Genomic DNA, 18,713 nt, shown 5'->3' on the forward strand with positions numbered 1-18,713 from the left:
TATTACTACTCTTACTGTCAAATGACGCAAAAGTGATCAAATTGCTATTAAGATTTTGTTTTGTATAACACTTACCGCTCGTTTTCCTCGAGATAAAGCAGCCACTTCAAAATGATTATAAAATCTGTGACAGATGAAAAACGTGGTTTAAATAATTCGTAATCGCCTGCCTTAAAATACTGTAGGAATTTGCTAATGTATTTCATGGCCCTCGTTTGAATAGATACCAACGATCATGTATATCGACGAAAATTTGTATATTCCTGCCCACAATCATGTATTTTGTATTAAACCGTATATTACACGAGCGCTCTGTGGCAAACTCGGGGGGGGGGGGGGGGGGTCTCTATTATGCCCAGAGGCGTAGCTATGATATTTTGCGCCCGGGGACGAACTATAAAATTGGCGCCCCAGCCCCCTCGCCGTTTAATCACATTTTTGAATATTACCCTTGTTTACTTATTATAATGTAACGTTGTAAGCCTCATTTTGGCGCCCCTGTACCTTGGCGCCCGGGGACATATGTACTCCCCTTCCCCCCCCCCCCCAAGCTACGCCTCTGATTATACCTGCTGTATCAGTTGAGAAATATATTGAACAGATCAGGCCCCAATACTCTCGCTCTGAAAAACATTAAAATAATTATATGCAGAATATCGGTAGGTCTCCCTCTTGCCGAAAATGTCAGCACTGTATATATTTTGCAAGTAATGTAATGGGTATAATAACACACACACACACACACACACTTTTTTGGGAGTGGGGTAGGGGCAACGGACAGATGCCCCCATTTCCCAAAAAAAATAAAAAGTATTTTATATTTGTGTATTTCCCCCTCAGATGTGTTCTACGTTTTATTAAAACAAAATTTTATATAAAAAATTTAGTTTTTAGAATTTTTGATGGGGTATTTATGTTTCCATAGTGTTATCTAAAGGGTTGTTCGTCCGAGTCTGGTTTCCCTCACCTTGCTCGAAGTTCCTTCCCTTGAAATGTTTTGTAACCTTTGCTATATGTCGCCTAGGTCTCAGTGTTTGCTATATGTAATGGTGTTATATTGTGTGTATGCTATATTTTCTTTATGTTTGAGACAGCAAGTATAGATCAAATATCTTTCCCAGTTGTATTTCTTCCTTTATGATGTTATATTGTATCTTTTAATTTGTTTTATGGTTTTCTAATTTTGACGATGGAATGGTGTACTATTTAAATTTTGTTTAAAAAAAACAATTTCCTATTTTATTATTCGAGTGATAATATGTGTCGTTCCTCATAATAGTCTTTAAAGATGTTGATAGGTAGGTTACGCTCGATCCAAGGTTCACGCTTCTTTATTCTCTATGTGTTTTTCCTGGGTCGCGTTAGGCCTCCTTTATTTAGTTTATCTGATTATGCTTTATTGAAAGATCCAAACGTATTTATGAGACCACATTATTCTATAGTGGTCAACCATGCAGTGCGGGAGAAGTTAGTAGGGTTTTAAACTAAGTGTTATACAGTATGTATTTGTGTCTTTATTTTGTCTGTTTATGTTCTACATTGGGTGTTTTCAAAGACTCATGATGGGCCTGTGCACTTCACTGAGCCCTGTGACTTAGCCCCATGATGTCATCGCCATTTACTTCCCCCTTATATTTTCCCTGTATCCCTTCCTATATATGTCTTTAGAATTTTCTTTCAGAGAAAGAAGAAAAAAAATTAAATTACAAAATTCTTTTGTTTTTTTCTTTCTTCCTTTCTTCCCTTTTCTCTTTTAAAAAAAAAAGTTATATGGGTTTCTTTGAAATATTTGAAATAGAATTTGAAATTTTCTTTGAAATATGGCTGTTGTGGGGTGCGAGGAGGGGGTATGGGTATGGCATCAGCTCGCAATTGCGCTACGCGACCCTTCGGTCTGTAATACCTATTCCTCCCTCCCCCTCTCTCCCCCAATTCCAAAATCAATTGCGTTATATCAACCTGACGGTAAGTATCTATTCGTCGTAAGACGTATTGAGTTCTTGTTGTGGTTAATATTCTTATTTTTACCACGTATCTTATTTAAAAATCTTTATCACCTGTCCACAGGATATCATCGTAGTTACTATATAGTCTATACATTTTAGAACGATTTTGTTTTCGTAGTCTAAATCTATGAATAAAATGTTATTTTTGTTATACTTATATTTTTTGCAAATTTTCATTATTAACTTTATCCTATTATGTTTAGTTTTATCACATTGGACAATCGTATGTAGTTTGGTGAAGTTCGCTGTTTTACATAAAGGGCATTTCGGCATTATCCTCAGCATACGATGTTTGATTGTTTCTTCGCCTGTTAGCCAGGTGTTGTGCAGGTATTTAAAAATTATACTTTGTGTTTTGACAGATCTTATTTTCCCCAATTTTTCCAATTTTTTGTCCAATTTACCCCCTCAGTTGTCCTGCTCTACTCTACATTTTATATTTTTGGTTACCTCCTCCCTAATCCAAGCGTGACTTTTACTTATTAAATTTTGCATAAATCTGTTTTGTCTCTATATTTTAAAATTAGTTCTCATATGTTTGCGTGGCACTTCGATTTTTTTATATTAATTTGTTATTTTTGTATATCTCTGGTCGGTTTCTCAAGGTGAAGCCGAACCAGTAGATGTACGGTGCTTCTCACGCTGTAGCCGGGTCTGAGTGCATTTTTTTTTTTAATCTATTGATTATGTTAGTTAATTATAGTAGTAGAGGGCTCGGCAACCCCAAGCCCCCTCTACTTTTGGCCCTATATAATGTCTCTTTTTTTACATGATGCATTTTATGATTCCATATATAATCTATTATTTCGTTGTCTGCTTTGTTTAAAATTGTATTATCCATATCTATGGATTTAATTATGTAGTTAATATCTGAGTATAAATAAGTCTTGGCCACTTGGGCCCGCTCCATGATAGGTAATGGGGCCATGGCCAGATTTTCACATTTTCTCTTATTTTATTGATAATATGTTCATAATTTTCTACAGCTTCATTTTTTTATTACCAAAGTAAACCCCTAGAGCCTTTACAGTGTCTCTCAGTAAGTGTGTGTGTGTGTGGGGGGGCGATAATCCAGGGTGGTTGCCCCTCCAGTTAACTATTTTTAAGATTTCGTGCTTGTTGTGGTTTATTTTGGAACCCGACGCTTATAGCATTTCCCCTCTCTTATAAAGATGTTGCAATCATATGCATGTTAGAGCATTTTTTAATTCTTTTTTAGGTTTGGTATTTGTATGCCTTGTATAATCAGGGGCGGATTAAGGCTCACTGGTGCCCTAAGCACTGACAAATCTTGGTGCCCCCCTCTTTTCCACGTACACCTGAGAAGATAACCCTAGGGTGTACCATGATCAAGAAACAGAACATCATGATCAATTTGCACTAGTTGTATCAGTTTTTTTTACAAATCTTCATTATTTTTTCTTTCTTTCTTTTCACCCTTTTCTCAACTTTGTGGTGCCCCCTTTGGCCCTGGTGTCCTATGCACGTGCTTAGTCTGCTTAATGGTTAATACGCCCCTGCTTGTATATCTGGGTTGTTTCTTATCGTGTGACGTAGGATTTATATTGCCATTACGTATTCTAGCATTGATAGTGGACATCCTTGTATCACTGATCGTTGTATTACAAATTCTTTCGTGCATTTCCCGTTTAATTATCCCAGTGTGTAGGATTTTGGTCCATTTTGGAAATTGGGTCCGAAACCAAATTTTTTAAAAACATTCTTTATACAGTTTTGTTCAAATCAGTCGAAAGCTTTCTCCTGGTCGAAGAGTACCATAGCACTCATCATACCAGTTTCATTTATGTAGTTAATTGTAGTTTTAATGTTTAAAATATTGTTTTGTATATCCCTCCCCCACAAGTTTGATTTACATTAATTATCTTGTTTATCCTACCCTTTACTGTATTTGTTAAAATCCTACTTAAAATCTTATAGTCCGTGTTTAAAAGTGATATAGGCCTCCAGTTTTTAATCTCGTCTCTATTCCTTTTCCCTTTGTATATAATTGTGATAACTCCCTCCCTCATAGATTTAGTCATTTTATTTTTACTTAAAACTATATTATTATACAAAGCGTTTAAGATCGGCGTCAGTTCACCGTGGAACTTTTGGTAGAATTCCACGATAGTAGTGAAAGGGGGCACTTTACGGACAATGGGAATTAGCATTACAGGGACCCCTGGGGCACTTTACGGACAATGGAAATTTAACATGGCGAAAAATCGTGGGGCACTTTACGGACAAGGGGAATTAACATGGGAATAAATCGTGGGTCACTCTACGGACAAGGGGAATTTAACATGGGGAATAGAGTTTGGGCTTGTTTAGGGACAAGGGGAATTTAACATGGGATTTTTTTTTTTAAAAATTTTTTAAATTTAAAAATTTAAATTTAAATTTAAAAAAAAGGGGTAGGCAATTCAAAGACTATCTCTTTTCGAGAAATATGGCTGGCCCTGAAAAGGGCCTTTGGGTTTTCTTCTTCTAATTTCTTCTTTTCCTCCACCAAGTTCTTATCTTATCTCCTACACTCTTCTTCTCTTTCTTTTTTTTCTTCTCCTCCTCTTCTTTCTTCTCTTCCTCCTCTTCTTTCTTCCTCTTTTCATTTTCTTCTTCTTTTTCAATTTTTTCATTCCATTCTCTCATCCTTATCCTTTCCTCTTCATCCTCCTTCTCCTCCTTTATTTCTTTCAACAGATCACTGATGATTACCTTCATTTTTCGTAAATTGTTTATCTCCATCTTCACTCTATGGGGACTATATGAATAGTGATCCTCGTTTAGGTTAACCAACATTTGCTCAAACATTCCTAAATTGTCCATCACGTTTTGCAATTTTTCCATTTTGTTAAGGTGGTTTGAAGCCATCTTCTTTTTTATTCTTTGCAGAATGGTTTGAACCACGAATACTGTGGGTTCTTATACAAAAAGCACGGACGTGATGGAAAACATCCCCCTAAAAACATAAAATTGATCTTACCTAGATCATAACCAAACAACGTGCGGACGTGAAGGAAAACATCCCCACTTTTCTCATTTCATATAATCAAACCCAAACTATACTCTCCACATACTCTAAGAAACAATAAAGAAACCCATAATCTACTATTCACACAAACATACCTGAGCTCTTACAAACACAAACACAAACACACAAACTTACTTCAACATTTACAAACACAAACACACAAACTTACTTCAACATTTACAAACACAAACACACAAACTTACTTCAACATTTACTAACACAAACACACAAACACTTACACTTCCACTACTAATAAAGAGTTAGTGTTTATTGTCACACTACTCTACCTACACACATTGGCAAATCGATCGTTATTTCTTTTCTAGAGTATTGGGTAGCCCTGAAAAGGGCTGTTTTGTTTGGAACTTCATGGGCACCTGGTTAATGGTGGCACCTTCCAGGCCTGGCGCCACATACGCATCTTATCCCCCAGTTACTTTTTACCTTTTGGGGGGAGAGAGCAGAGGCAGGATATGTCGCTTCAGAATCCCAATTTTCGCTCTCTGGGATTTTGAAATTTCTTCTCTCCTTTTCCTTCTCCTCTTCTTTGTATCTTCTTTCCTCTTCTTCTTCTTTATATCTTCTCTCCTCCTCTTCTTTGTTTCTTCTTTCCTCCTCTCTTATCCTTCCCTCCTCGACAATGGCTTCCGCGGCCAGTTCATTTAATATGCGCCTGGCATATTCCAGATGCACATGAAGCTCCAACAGTTTCTCAAGTCTCGTGTTCATTTTTTGGTGTTGATCAATCAACAAGGGTAGCTGGGCTGCCGAACGAGTTTCAATTTATACTGAAAGCGCGGACGTGATGGAAAACATCCCCCTAATAACATAAAATTCATCTTACCTAGATCATGACCAAAAAACAACAACGCGCGGACCTAAAAGAAACACTCACTCACTTTTTTATGCTACCCATCACTATTGTAAAATGTTTTATAAATCACTTCAATAGACTATCCACATACCAAAATCAATCCAATCTAACCCCAAATATACACCTCTAACAGCCAAAAAAACAAACATCATTTTAATCTACTATGCATACCAACTTACTTGATTACTTACTAACACACAAACACACAATCCTATACACAAACACATTCCCTCACATTTTTTAATAAAGAGTTAGTGTTTATTTTCACACTACTCTACCTACACTCATTGGCAAATTGATCGTTATTTCTTTTCTAGAGTATTGGGTAGCCCTGAAAAGGGCTGTTTTTTTGTTTTGCTATGGCATTCTTTTTTTAGTTTCTAAGAATGCGATGTCCTCTGAGGATAGACTTTCTGGCGATAGGTCTGCTTCTTCGGAAAGAGAAGAAGAACTCTTTGGTGTCGATACGACAATCGACAAAGCCTCTGTCAGGTTCAGGTTGCTGCTGCTGCTGTTGTTGTTGTTGCTGCTGTTGCTGCTGTCTCTGAAGTCTGTACTTCTCTGTCCATTCTTCTTTTTCCCTGTTCATTTCTTCTCTGAAGAGCTCTTCTATCAGGTCTTCAGTGACTTTTAACATTCTCACATTCTCTATTTCTTCTGGCTTCGGTATCAGACTGTGTCTGACCCTATGCAAATTCACGTAGGCTTCGTTGAGCTTAGCTAGTTTGGAGCACATCTTCTTAGGAGGATGAGTCGACAATGGATGGTTAGACTGGGAACAAACCGGTTCTTAAAGTCAAAGCGCGGACGTGAAGGAAAACATCCCCCACACGGTTTTTTCGAGCCGCAACGTTCATGAGAGGGATAGTAAGAAATGAAAGAGCATCAATCCAACATTCTTATAGCTAAACAAACCACAAAAGCATTTTTTCAAAACACAACATTTTTTATTCAAAAATCACTTAACACTAAACAATAACATTTCTAACATTTTTTAACAATAATCCAACACTATAACATCAAACAATTTTTTTCAAAACACAAACATTTTTTTCTCAATAGACCATCTACTTTGAACAGGGCTGACAACGTTGTGAATGAAATTGTGATTTCCACTGTTGGAAATCATTAGGCCATTGATGGACACTACGTTTCCTAGCTTGAGACAAAAGATAAGCATAATGGTCACAAAACCATCGATCTACTTTCACATCGTTTCTAGCAGAAGAACGAGGATCGAAATGAGTCACTAAATGTTCTAAGGAATAGCCCAGGCTGCGATGATGCAGAAAATACACACAGTACTGTCCACACACCAAGGAATCTGTGCCTTGTAATTTCACATTATTGAATCGGGTGGTTTGAGCATTTCTTCTCATAAAGTCGATGATATCGTCTTCCAAAGGGGGCAATCCGTACGAATCGAAATATTCCACACATCCTTCTTGAGGAAAGTAGACGGCTACCCAGTGGGTTCCTGGGAGATGACTGTCGTCCGTGTTGATCACGTAAGCTTGATGGTCTTTAGGTTTGCGATGAGGGAGTTCATCTTTAGCACAGACGACAGGATTCCAAGAAGCCGTATACGAACTGTGGTTCAAAAGGTAATAAAGTTCCCAGGTATCCATTGATTTGTGTTTTTTTCTTCTTCACAGGTAATAATAAGTCGTCAATTCGATTCTGACTTTTTGCTTGAAAATGTCTGACGAATAAACGGTTATTCGTTCTGTTTCCTCACTCTGATTCAGGAGAGCTTCGATACGATGGATCTCTTGAGTGGTTAATGGTGGACAAGAATGTTCACGCAAGTCTTTATACCACTGGTGCAACACGTCTTTGTTCGAGATGAGACTCCAAGCTTCGTCCAGATACTCGTCCAATTTTTCTTCTTGACTTAACATCAGGCATTTATCGTGTTGAATTTGACTGGGATGATCGTTTTGACATCCATAGCAATTTTTCTTGATCAATTCCGTCATTTTGTCGACCAAGTGTTTGGCAAAACAGGAGACTAAATGGGCTTCTTGTTCTGGCCATCTTGACTTCATCATGATCACTTCTTCTTCCACAGTCTCCTTACATTTCATGTCCAAAGTTTCTCCACTAGGTAAAGAGGGATAACAGTCTTCCATGGCTTTCTAATAGTCTAGAATGACTTCTCTCAAACTGTTGATTTCTATCGTATTGTCAAATTCTGCATACAGGATGACGTTCAACGTTGGATCAGCAGGGTCTCGGTTTGCAAACTGAATTTCCACACGAATCTGGCCTGATTTTATAGGGTGGAAATGTCCCTCGTCGCTGCCTTGGTCTGGAGTGAAATCGAAAGCCCACAAAGCATAGCCTCCTGCATAATCGTCGTACGTAATCCCGTGACTGGTGTTGGTCCCTAACTGTTCCGTGGCTTCGTATAGGGACAAGTACGATCTCAAGTAATTGTTCTGGGCAAAGTTAGGCTCAAAGGGTCGTGTACACAAGGTCTTGCCGTCGCGACTGACTTCGATTTTGGACACGCTAGAGTGTCGAAACTCAAAAGGATTTTCGTTGTGAAGTCCATTGAAAGCTGAATTCCTGACGATACCAACGATCAAACGCTTGGGTAACTGCCCTTGGAACAGATGATCTTCGATCATGGATCGCTGTCCAACAGGAATGGTGAACGTTTTCACTTCTACGCGTCGTATCGGATACTTGGCGGTTGTTCTGCTCAACGTCTGACTGATGTCGTTACCTACTTTAGGTAACACTTCTACGCGACGCACGTAGAGCCTGGCTTCTTGAATGATGGTTTTGTAAGTGGCATCATTAGCCATCAAATGGAAAGCAGCACTACTGCGATTCAGTCTCAGGCGGATATCCACTCCGTTCAGCAAATACTTTTCTTGTAACCACATGTCCAAATGCAAACGATCCATCAGTTCTAAACTACGTCCTTGCAGAATTTTAGTTCTACGTGTGTTAAACCCCACGTTGTGAGGATTCTCATCTTCTGTCAGGGCTGTGTCGCTAAACGTGCCTGCACCTGCCGTGTCAGGTTTCCATACCACGCAAGCATCCAGATGAGTATTCTTGGCTTCTTTTCCGTACGTCAAGAGATTTTCCAAGTAGGCACGATATGGGTAAGTATCCATGCTGCTGCTGACCAGTTTGTTATTCAAGTACAAGTCCACTTCGCTGAACAAGGAATGCATGAAATTGTTGACGGGCGCTACCCTATCATTGGCTCCAGGATTGGTGTTGTCAGTTTTGATCACTTTGACTTTCAAATACAGGTAACTGCTATTCAGATCGATGTAATCTTCGGGTTGTCCTTTGATTTCGAACTCGATGGGAGCGGAATCCGTCAAAGAGGAGACGGGATGAAATTCCACCCACTGGGATTCTTGCATCGTCATCATGGTGGGGGGCATGGCAAACATATCCAGTTCCGTCTTGGAACAAGCACATGACTCTCGGTGCATCATTTTTTTTCTGTGTCTCAATAATCGAAAACGTCTAAGTCTCGAACGGTTCTTCTTTTTTTGGCTTTTCTAGCTTGAAGTCTGGTGAAAGGGTGTTTTCTTCGTCGTCTCTTTCTGCCTTGTCCTTGCTGAATGCCTGACTCGGTAGCGTGCAGGGCATTTATAGGTGTGTCTCGGCGACCCAAAATGTGTTTGCCCGTTTGCAGCAAGACATTTTTGCCTGCCCTCATGAAAGCTTCTTTAGGGTTTTGTTTGTCGATGATGACATTTTGGAGAAATTCTTTGCCTTGTGTCAGTGCCGCATCTTTCAAAGCGTGCAATCCGCGTGTCACCATCGGTTTCAACACCGGGGCCACCGAACGAAAGGCCGATTTTAACATATCTCCTAAACCGTGTCCTCGCTGTCGAGCAACTCCTCGGTACACTGGATACATGACTTACTTACGAGTCGTGAGAGAACCGTTTTCGAAAATGGAGTTTCACCGTGACTTTTCCTTTGGTGAATGGAATATTTTGTCCCAAATCTCCTTTTATAGTAATGTTGACCGTGTCCAAATACGACTTGCTGACAGGCAAATAGTGAGGATGGACAAATTCGCGGTGGACGTGATAAGTGTTTCCACCTTCCTCGTCAGCGTTTGTGGCAGAATCCACTTTGAAAGGAATGACACGCAGTAACGGTACGGAGGTGTGTCCCACCACGTTGTACTCCACCACATCGGAGTACACAAACATCAAATTCAGTCCTTGGTTCAGTTCTACCGGGGAACGAAAATACCTGGCAAAAGAATCGTTGTCAGAAATGACTGGTAATTCGTTTTTTTCTTCTACTTTCTTCCTCATCTCCATGTTCCCGCCCAACATGTCAAACAATTCAGGACAAAATATAATGGACACGATTTTACTCGGCTCAATTTTCATCAAGAAGCGACGAGCTGCTTTGTGGTACTCCATGGTGACCTTTTTTTGGGCAAGCTCCAAAGCTTTCAGAAACACGACATTAAACCTGGAGCTTATGGTGCTGACCAAATGTTGACCACTAAAATAATAGCCTGGGTTAATCAACAAGTGGTAGGTCCACGTTTGAGTTTTTTCATTATAGGTTTTATTGTCATATTTGACATTATTCAAGTGCTTTTTCAATTGCTCGTCATGAACTTCCACATCAAATGTATTTTGATTGGGAAGGACATTGAGGACTTGGGTCGGGTGAATCATTTCCACTAAAGCCACTTCCCAATGGGCTTCGTGATCTAAGGGGATGGCCTGAGGTAATTTGGCCGTGTAACAGCACAACGTGTTCTTGGGAAACACCTCCATGGAACTGTCACTGGGTAAGGTTAAGTAAAATTGGTTTTGGTGACTCATAATTCCAGAGTTCTGTGGTTGTCCGAGGGGTTACTGGACGTCAGAGGCGTGTCTCCGCCCAAAATGGGGTTCTGGTTGTGGTTGTTGTTGGAGTGGTGACTGGCACTGGCACTAGACACAACGTTCCCGTTCGAGGAGAATTTCAGGGAGGGATTGGGAAGCAGGTAACCGATGCAACTGCTCAATAAAATGGTCCACAATTGTTTGTCTCCTTGTTGCAAACTCAAATTGGCGATGGCTGCCCCGATGACACAATACACCACGAAGATTTGGCAGAAAAAGACGATTTGCGTTTTAGGCACACGTTCTCCACACCACACCCACAAGGGTTGTTTTTGTAAATCTTGCACAGAAGAACTAGGTGAAGAAGGAGGAGTGGTCGACGTAGCTGCGTCAGCTGTGTGAAAGGGCATGATGGTCACTTCTTCTTTTTATAGTCGATGACTTGCGAAGCGTCGATCCAAGAATCGAAACTGGGTGGATATCCTTTCCAACGTACTTTGACTTCTTTGACACGTCGTTTGCCCACTTTACGGGTTCTGCGTTCGAGAATGCTTTCGATGTCGTACACGTCGTCTTCTTTTTTGGTGACACGTTGTAACTCGGGCAAATAAAACGTTCCTTTGAGTACTTCTCCGTTCATGTCTTCCAATTTATAGACGGCAGGATGACGGCCATGCACTCGTCCAGTGACACGAAACAATTCGGTCGTCCAGTTAGGTAAGTAACCTTTGTCGAAAGTGCGTTTGATTTTGCCAATGCGCACCCAATCTCCTACGGCCAATTCTCCACTTTTCTTGGGGACAGCCCTCGTCGGGGACGTACCGAACAGGCGCTCGAACACCAGCACTTCGTTGTCGGGAGTCACGTCTTGCGGGGCACGTCCGCTGCTTCGATGGTAAGATTGGTTGTACGCTTGCACCAGATGCGGTAAGATGTCGATGTACTTCAGAGTGTGGTGATGCGTAAACTATTTCCACATGCGTTCTTTCAAAGTGCGTTGAAAACGTTCCACGATGCTGGCTTTGGTTTCGGGATTCTCGGTGGTAAAAAAATGAATGTCACGTTTCTTTAATTCTTTTTGGAAAGCTTGGTTCAGAAATTCGGTGCCTTTGTCCGTTTGCCATCGAAGAGGGTGACGGCCACTTTGTTTCAACACTCGTTGCAGGGCTCGCACTAACTCGCTGCTGGATTTGGAAGTCAAGGGCACGACCCAGGCAAAATTGGAAAAGACGTCGATGACACAAAACAGATATTTGTAGCCACGATTGTAGTTGGCCAAATGAGAGACATCGGCTAAATCGGCTTGCCATTGATGATCGATGCCTTCCACTCGGGTGCGACTTCTGGCAAACTTGCGTCGAATGGGTTTGTGTAAAGTGTAGGTAGCTTGTTCTTGTAACCATCGATGCACTTGAGGTAAACGGAGACTTTTCAGTCGCGTTTTGGCAGCACGATACAATTTTTGAACTCCTGCGTAACCTGCAGGATGCGAGGGATCGTAGTAAATGCTGGCTAAGACTTTTTCCATTTTTTTATTTTGTGTTGGTGTGTTAATAAGTCACCCACTCTTCGGTGATGCTACTTTGGGTGGGACGAAAGGGTGGTTTGGAAACAGATTTACGTGTCCGATGGGCTACGGGAGTAGAAGTCGAAGGTAGTGGTGGTGGTGGAGGTGGCAATGGAATGGCTTTGGTTTTCTTTTCTTTTTTCACTTCTGGTTTCCCTTCTTTCTTTTTCACTTCTGTCGAAGGAGGCGTGGACATCATCTTTTTAACCCAAGCTTTCATTTCTTCTCGTTGGGGTGTGGGGGACGGGGTCAACAAGGATGCTGCAATCTTACTCGAAATGGGAGCTGCTGACGGTGTTTGAAACACTTCGCGCATCTCTTCTTCCTCAGGTCTTTGTGGGGTAGCATCTCTGGTGACCCTTGGGGATGGTAGTGGTGGTGGTAATGATGATGATGGTGCTGGACTTTTCATCAAGGTCTTAAAATCTTTCAGAGTGGGTAAAGCTGTTTCGTCTAAAGCTTTCTGGTGAAAGAGTTGCAGTCGTTGCAAGAGTTGACCGTACTTTTGCGATTTTTCTGTTTCGGACAAATCTTGGCGATCCATCAAGGACTGCAATTCGTGTTGTAACTGGGACATCTCGCTCAAATTGGGATTGGGAGGTAAATGCGGGGTGCGTTGTTCTTGCCACCGATGGTATTCCATCCATCGTTTGTAAGGCACTAAAGCTAGTTTTCGTCCTTCCATGGGGTTGTCAGGGGTCGATTCTGAGATCTTGGGACTTTCGAAGGCCTTTTTATCTTGCTCCCATCAGTCCTCCCAACATGGTTCCCAAGACTCCTTTCAGTATGGGGCCTAACAAGAGAGGCAAAATACCTCCACGTTGAACCAACATCTTCTTTTTTTGACGAATGGGAATTTTCTTTTGAACCATTTGGCGAAGAACGTGACGATGTTTGCCTAAGCATTGTTTCTGGTGTTTGGACAAAGGGATCGTGCCTTTCAAAACGTTCAAACAACATTCGCACACGGTATCGATGACCTCTTTGGAGGCCGTTTGAATGAGTTTTTTTCGTAGGGGTGGAGAAGCTTTGGACAGGACAGATAACATGTCCCCATGTTTGGCTAAACGTGGTGGCAGTCCTTTCCTTTTCTTTCCTTGGGGTTTTCTGGAGGGTGACATCTTTGAGTCTTTAGGAGCACCAAAAGAACACTGATACCCTACTTGGTCACAGGCCTTTTTTATACTGGAACGCGTCGCCACTGATTGTCTTTACGTTTTATCAGTTTGAGGACAGGCATGACACGTCGTGCAGGGGTACGCAACGGACTAAATCGAGCCAGTTCTTGCTTGGACAAATCCAGTAAACTTTGTAACATGCCCGATCTTTCTTGGACTTTGATTTTGGGAGAAGGTACTTTGTGAGCAGCAGCCACCGCCACTAAATTGGAGGGTCCTGCCACTGGGGAAGTTCTTTTGGGGGTCATCAACGGAGATGTTCTTGGTGTGATCAACGTCTCCAAGTACTCTTCAGTTCCTGGTGACATTAACGGAGAAGTGGATGAACGTGAGGATGCCGGAGACGCAGTCACTGCTGTGGCAGGTCGTGGTTTGCGAGTGTAAGGTTGCGTCCTGGCCGCAGTGCCTCTCTTGCGACTAGTTTTCTTCTCTGGACTTTTCTTTTTCTGGGGACTTTTTCTCTGTTTCTTTTTCTGGGGGCTTCTTTTCTTTTTTCGGGGTGGTGTCTGGTAAGAGGAGGGTCCCGCCACTGGAGAAGTTCTTCTCTTTGGGGACCTGGTCTTTTTCTCCTTGGGGCTTCGTTGGACTTTTGTCTTGGGGATAACTTTGGGGGCATTAGGATCCCATCTTAAGAGTGAGCGAATGATGACCCCTCCAAGAGTACCGCTCCCTCCAGGTTTCAAAATGATTTGTTTTTTGGTTTGAGTGTCGATGCGGGGATCGGCCAGTTGGACCAAAGCGACTTTGTTTCGATCGAAAAAGCGTTGGGTTTGATGAGGAATCTGAATGATTCCTTGGAGTAATTGACGTGCCGTCACCGTGAACCATCGTAAGACTTCTTTGAGACTAGCTTCTAAGACACGGGCTCGTGTTTGTGGATCTTTTTCTCGACTGATGCCATACAAGGCACGAATCAATTTGACGGGAAGATGCGACTGAAGGGACGTCATGTTCGCACTGTGTGAGACAGACGAAAAAGGGCCTGAGGTTTTTATAGATTTTTTTCATGGGGAGTGAAATGAAGTCGAGGACGGAGACGTGTACAGGACAGGCCCTCCGTCTTGGCACCAGTGGTGAAACAAGTGGGTACGAAATCGCAAATCCTCGGGGGTCGTAGGTTTCAAATCGACGAGCAAATAGGCGTGTGGCGTTTGAGTGGCATCGTCGTACGCCTGAGTCAGCCAAGGCGTTCCTAACTGTTTGGCTAAGACTTGCACTTGCGATTTATCTCGAGGGCTTTTAAACAAGACCACGTAATGCGCATTGAGACTGATGGTGCGATGGGCTTTACTTTGTTGAAACAAATTTTGGGTGATGTAAACGACACTGGCATTACGGTGATGCCCTTTGCGCGTGAACCACAATTTAATTTCTTCTTCGTCTTCTCCTAACATGTCGTCGAAAATGACCAAATGGGTTTGACGGGAGTCAGAGACGATGCCGTCGTCTTCTTTAGGAATGCCTTCCACAAACACGATGGAATCGCCTTGACTTTCTCGCAAGAGGCTGTACGCCGATTGCCACTCTTTGTAACACCACACGATCCGTTGAGGGGGCCGATCGATCAAATGATGTTTATGTTCGATCAAACGTTTGACGAATTCGGTTTTGCCTGAACCGCTAGGTCCAGCAATGAGCATGTTAAAGGGATGGCGAAGATACAAAGCCTCCCAACTGGCACGATCTAAGTGTTCGTCGATGACTTTGACAGTAGAGGAAGAGGGAGCAGAGACAGCAGAGGTAGCCATGGTGTGAGGAATGTCACTTGTGACACGAAAAACAAACAAGACAAGAGTTTATATACTTTTTCAGAACACGTTTATTGAATGTTTCAAATATGAACGCGAAAGACAAAAATACATACAACCCAAATAGTGATGTACAGGAATATAAAACACAGCAAAGCGATCAAAGTGGAATATAAACAAGTGTCTGTACAACATGTTTTGGGTAACCAAGATGTCCTAGGGACAGTGTGTAATGTTCTTACAGTCTCTACATGAGGTATTGTCACACAAGTGTCCTCCCGGAATGACCTTTCAGGAATGTCCATGACAGTCCTGTCCTGAAGCGAGTGGTTGTTCTCGGTGACGGGTTCTTCTGGCACCGTCACTAACACAGGTTGAAAAGTAACTTTTTTCCTTGAACAACTCTTGTGCATACTGGGCCACTTCTTGGGTCCAAGCCTCAAAACCCCCCTTTTTCCAGTCACGAACATCTGTCCAATGAGGGTGTAAGTCACAAGCTACACACACATCGTCATACACGTCTTGGGTAGCTAAAAGTTGACGAATCTTTTTTTCCTGTTGAGGTCGAGAAGTATCCAGATGAAACCGCAAGGCTTTGAGCAAAAGGAGTTTTTCGTGACCATTTAAGGCCATGGAGGTGGTAAGTACTGATCGTAAAGAGTCCACAAAGAATCGGCTGGTAAACGAAATCCCAAAAAACAAGTCACTAAGACACACACCACTTGTCGTCCCAAATTGAATGGATACAGTTCTTGTAATAATCGATGGTAATGATCCACGGTTTGAATATGGTCATTGAGTTCCTTCCACGGAATCTGTTGGATGACATGTGACATAAGTCGTGGCATGGCAGCCTGTTTTTATAGTCTCTTTGTTTCGGAAACAATACACGTACTTTCTAGCCAGAGATCTTCGTTCTCCAGTAGGGAATCTAAATCTTGCATACTGTAACCGAAACTTCAGAGTTCGTTTAGAAGTTTCCTCTTCCTCTAAGTAGATTCCACGTAAAATATGTTGATAATCCTTTAACTTGTCTTCCTCAATGTATTGCTGTAGGTGAATCTCGAAGTAACCAAAATAATGAACATTTCGATCATTCACTAACTCAAAGTGTTGAACAAGGTCTGACCACTGAAACAATTTCTGACGAATCAGTTCTCTTATACCATTCAGGTACCAGTGGTTAAAGATCTGGTGACGTAACGGATGCAATTGTTCTTTACGTTTGACTTGTATTTTCACCAGCTCTCGGTAAATGCGTTCTCTCAACTCCACAGGCAAAGCACGAATGTTCTCTTGTAAAGTATCCATGAATAGGTCATACTAAATCCTCTTTGGTCTGACACAAGAAATGTACTCTTTGCACAAACATGGTTTCACTTCAGTGTCGAATTTAAATCGTTGAGTCACTAATCTACACATTACAATTCGTTCAGAAGTTTCCTCTTTCACTAAGTTGACATTGTGTTCAAGATGTTGGTAATTCGTTAACTCTTCCTCTGGAATTCGATGCAGTACGTTTACAATGATGTAACTGCAATCGTCCATACCAAACCAATCCTTTTTAAAACTAGAGGATCGTTGATCAATGTCTGTCCGATGGAACACTTTCAATTGAATCAATCCTTGTATAGCCTTCAGGTACCAGTGGTTCAAACACCGGTGACGTAACGGATGCAATTGTTCTTTACGTTTCACTTGTATTTTGACCAGCTCTCGGTAAATGCGTTCTCTCAACTCCACAGGCAAAGCACGAATGTTCTCTTGTAAAGTATCCATGAACAGATTATTATTATGGTAAGAAGTTACTTCAATGTCTCGGTCCCACTAAGGGTAAGTAATGACAATTCGGTGACCATCGAGCATGTTCTACGTAGGCCGAATCTTGCGGTTCCCAGTGGTGAAGTGTCACATCGCAACTGAAGCACCTGACTTTATCTCCTTCGCCCAAGTAGAAATATCCGGCTCTGGCTAATTCTTCGGGGGTCGGTCCTCCCAGATACTTTCGCCATTTTCCTTTGAACGATTGAAGACGATTTTCAAAGTCGCAGTATTCCGACAAACGCACAGGAAACGAATATTCGTTTTTCACAGGTTCGTTTCGATGAGGGTTGAGTGACATGGGTAGGAGTTTGCTCAAGGCTGGATGACATCCGTAGGGGGGTAGACGTGAAGGTGAACATTCCCCTTTAAACCCGGTAAAATGTCTAAGAGGACGAGCGGCATCACTTTCGCATCCCTCAGGTTTGACACGCACAGCATCACTTTCCATGACAGGGGCAGTGAGAACAAAGTTCCCATGATGCTTTACGGCATCGCTCAGGTCACAACGTACAGCATCGTATCCATCGCAAGGCTCACAATCGCACTCGTCTGCAAACTCCGTTACGCAATTACAATGGTAACCACATGGACAATCGCAGTTTCCTTCCGGACATTTTCCGTCGCAATGCCTGGGTCTTATCCATCCAATATTAGTCACACTAGAGGAAGATACAACTTTTTTACAATCCCCAAACTGGAACGATGTCTTTTTCAAAGTATTCATCTTGTTCGCTCGGTCTTGGTAGTCCCAATGAACTATCGATCTTGCCTAGGGTTCCTTTTTATATACAGACCAATACCGACGTGACCGTACGGTAAGGTGAAATGATTGGGAAGTCGCACTCGCTTCTGGTACACGATTTGATAGACTTTTTCCAAGGGTCGACTGACGATGTGGTGAGTGGGTAAACGTACAATCTTGTTCGGTTGATAGGTGGTCACTTTAAAGTTTCCATCCTCTCCCGATTGCAAGGCTTCTTTCAATACCCCAAAGTTGACCACTCGACTGGTACGATAATTCAGAGTCAGTCCTTTCACTTTGCACGTCGTGTGCACTTCTCCTTGTTTGTCCCGGTATTCGTAGCCGTAATTTTTGGGACCGCCACTGACGAAACTTAGAATCTTGTCGTCGGGATGCTCGTCTGTCCAGGCTCCTAAACGGTCTCCTTCGATGTTAGGGTGATGTTGAATCGGGTGATGGATGTAAATGCAACTGTCCGTGTCAAAGTACAGGACACGTTCTTCTAAAAGTTCTAAAGCTTCGTACAATTTTAAGCGAGCATGGGCTGTCACGTAAGCCGCAATGATGACATTTCCAAAAGGGTCGTCTTGTACAAAGTCCAGATCTTCTTCGTAATTGACCAAGATCAAATTCTCTCGAACGACGTCCACGTGTTTCATGTATTTGGTTTTGTCGTGAATCATCTGGAAGTAGCGGGAAGGTTCTGTCAAATATTCCGTCTTGGGTAAACACGGTCGTTGTGCCATTTTGCCCCACAAGCAATTTAACATCACTTTGGCAAACGATCTCCTACCTTCGTTTTTTTCGATGTGGTCTAAAGTGATGCCTTCTTGTTCGTAATATTTCTCTTTGAATTGTATTTGGTCTTCGGGAGTGTGACACCAGGAAGGATAGCCGCTGGCTTCTTGCTT

At 42.0% G+C, this 18,713-nt stretch overlaps 1 protein-coding gene across 2 annotated transcripts in view; it reads right to left on the reverse strand.

Moving 5' to 3' along the window:
• LOC149798465 (uncharacterized) overlaps positions 1-18,713 on the reverse strand; it is a 175,605-nt gene that overhangs the window by 112,615 nt on the left and 44,277 nt on the right. The window lies entirely within an intron of this gene.

Source organism: Sinohyriopsis cumingii, chromosome 6 (genome assembly GCF_028554795.1).
Source record: "Sinohyriopsis cumingii isolate HCF-2022 chromosome 6, ASM2855479v2, whole genome shotgun sequence".
Taxonomy (NCBI): domain Eukaryota; kingdom Metazoa; phylum Mollusca; class Bivalvia; order Unionida; family Unionidae; genus Sinohyriopsis; species Sinohyriopsis cumingii.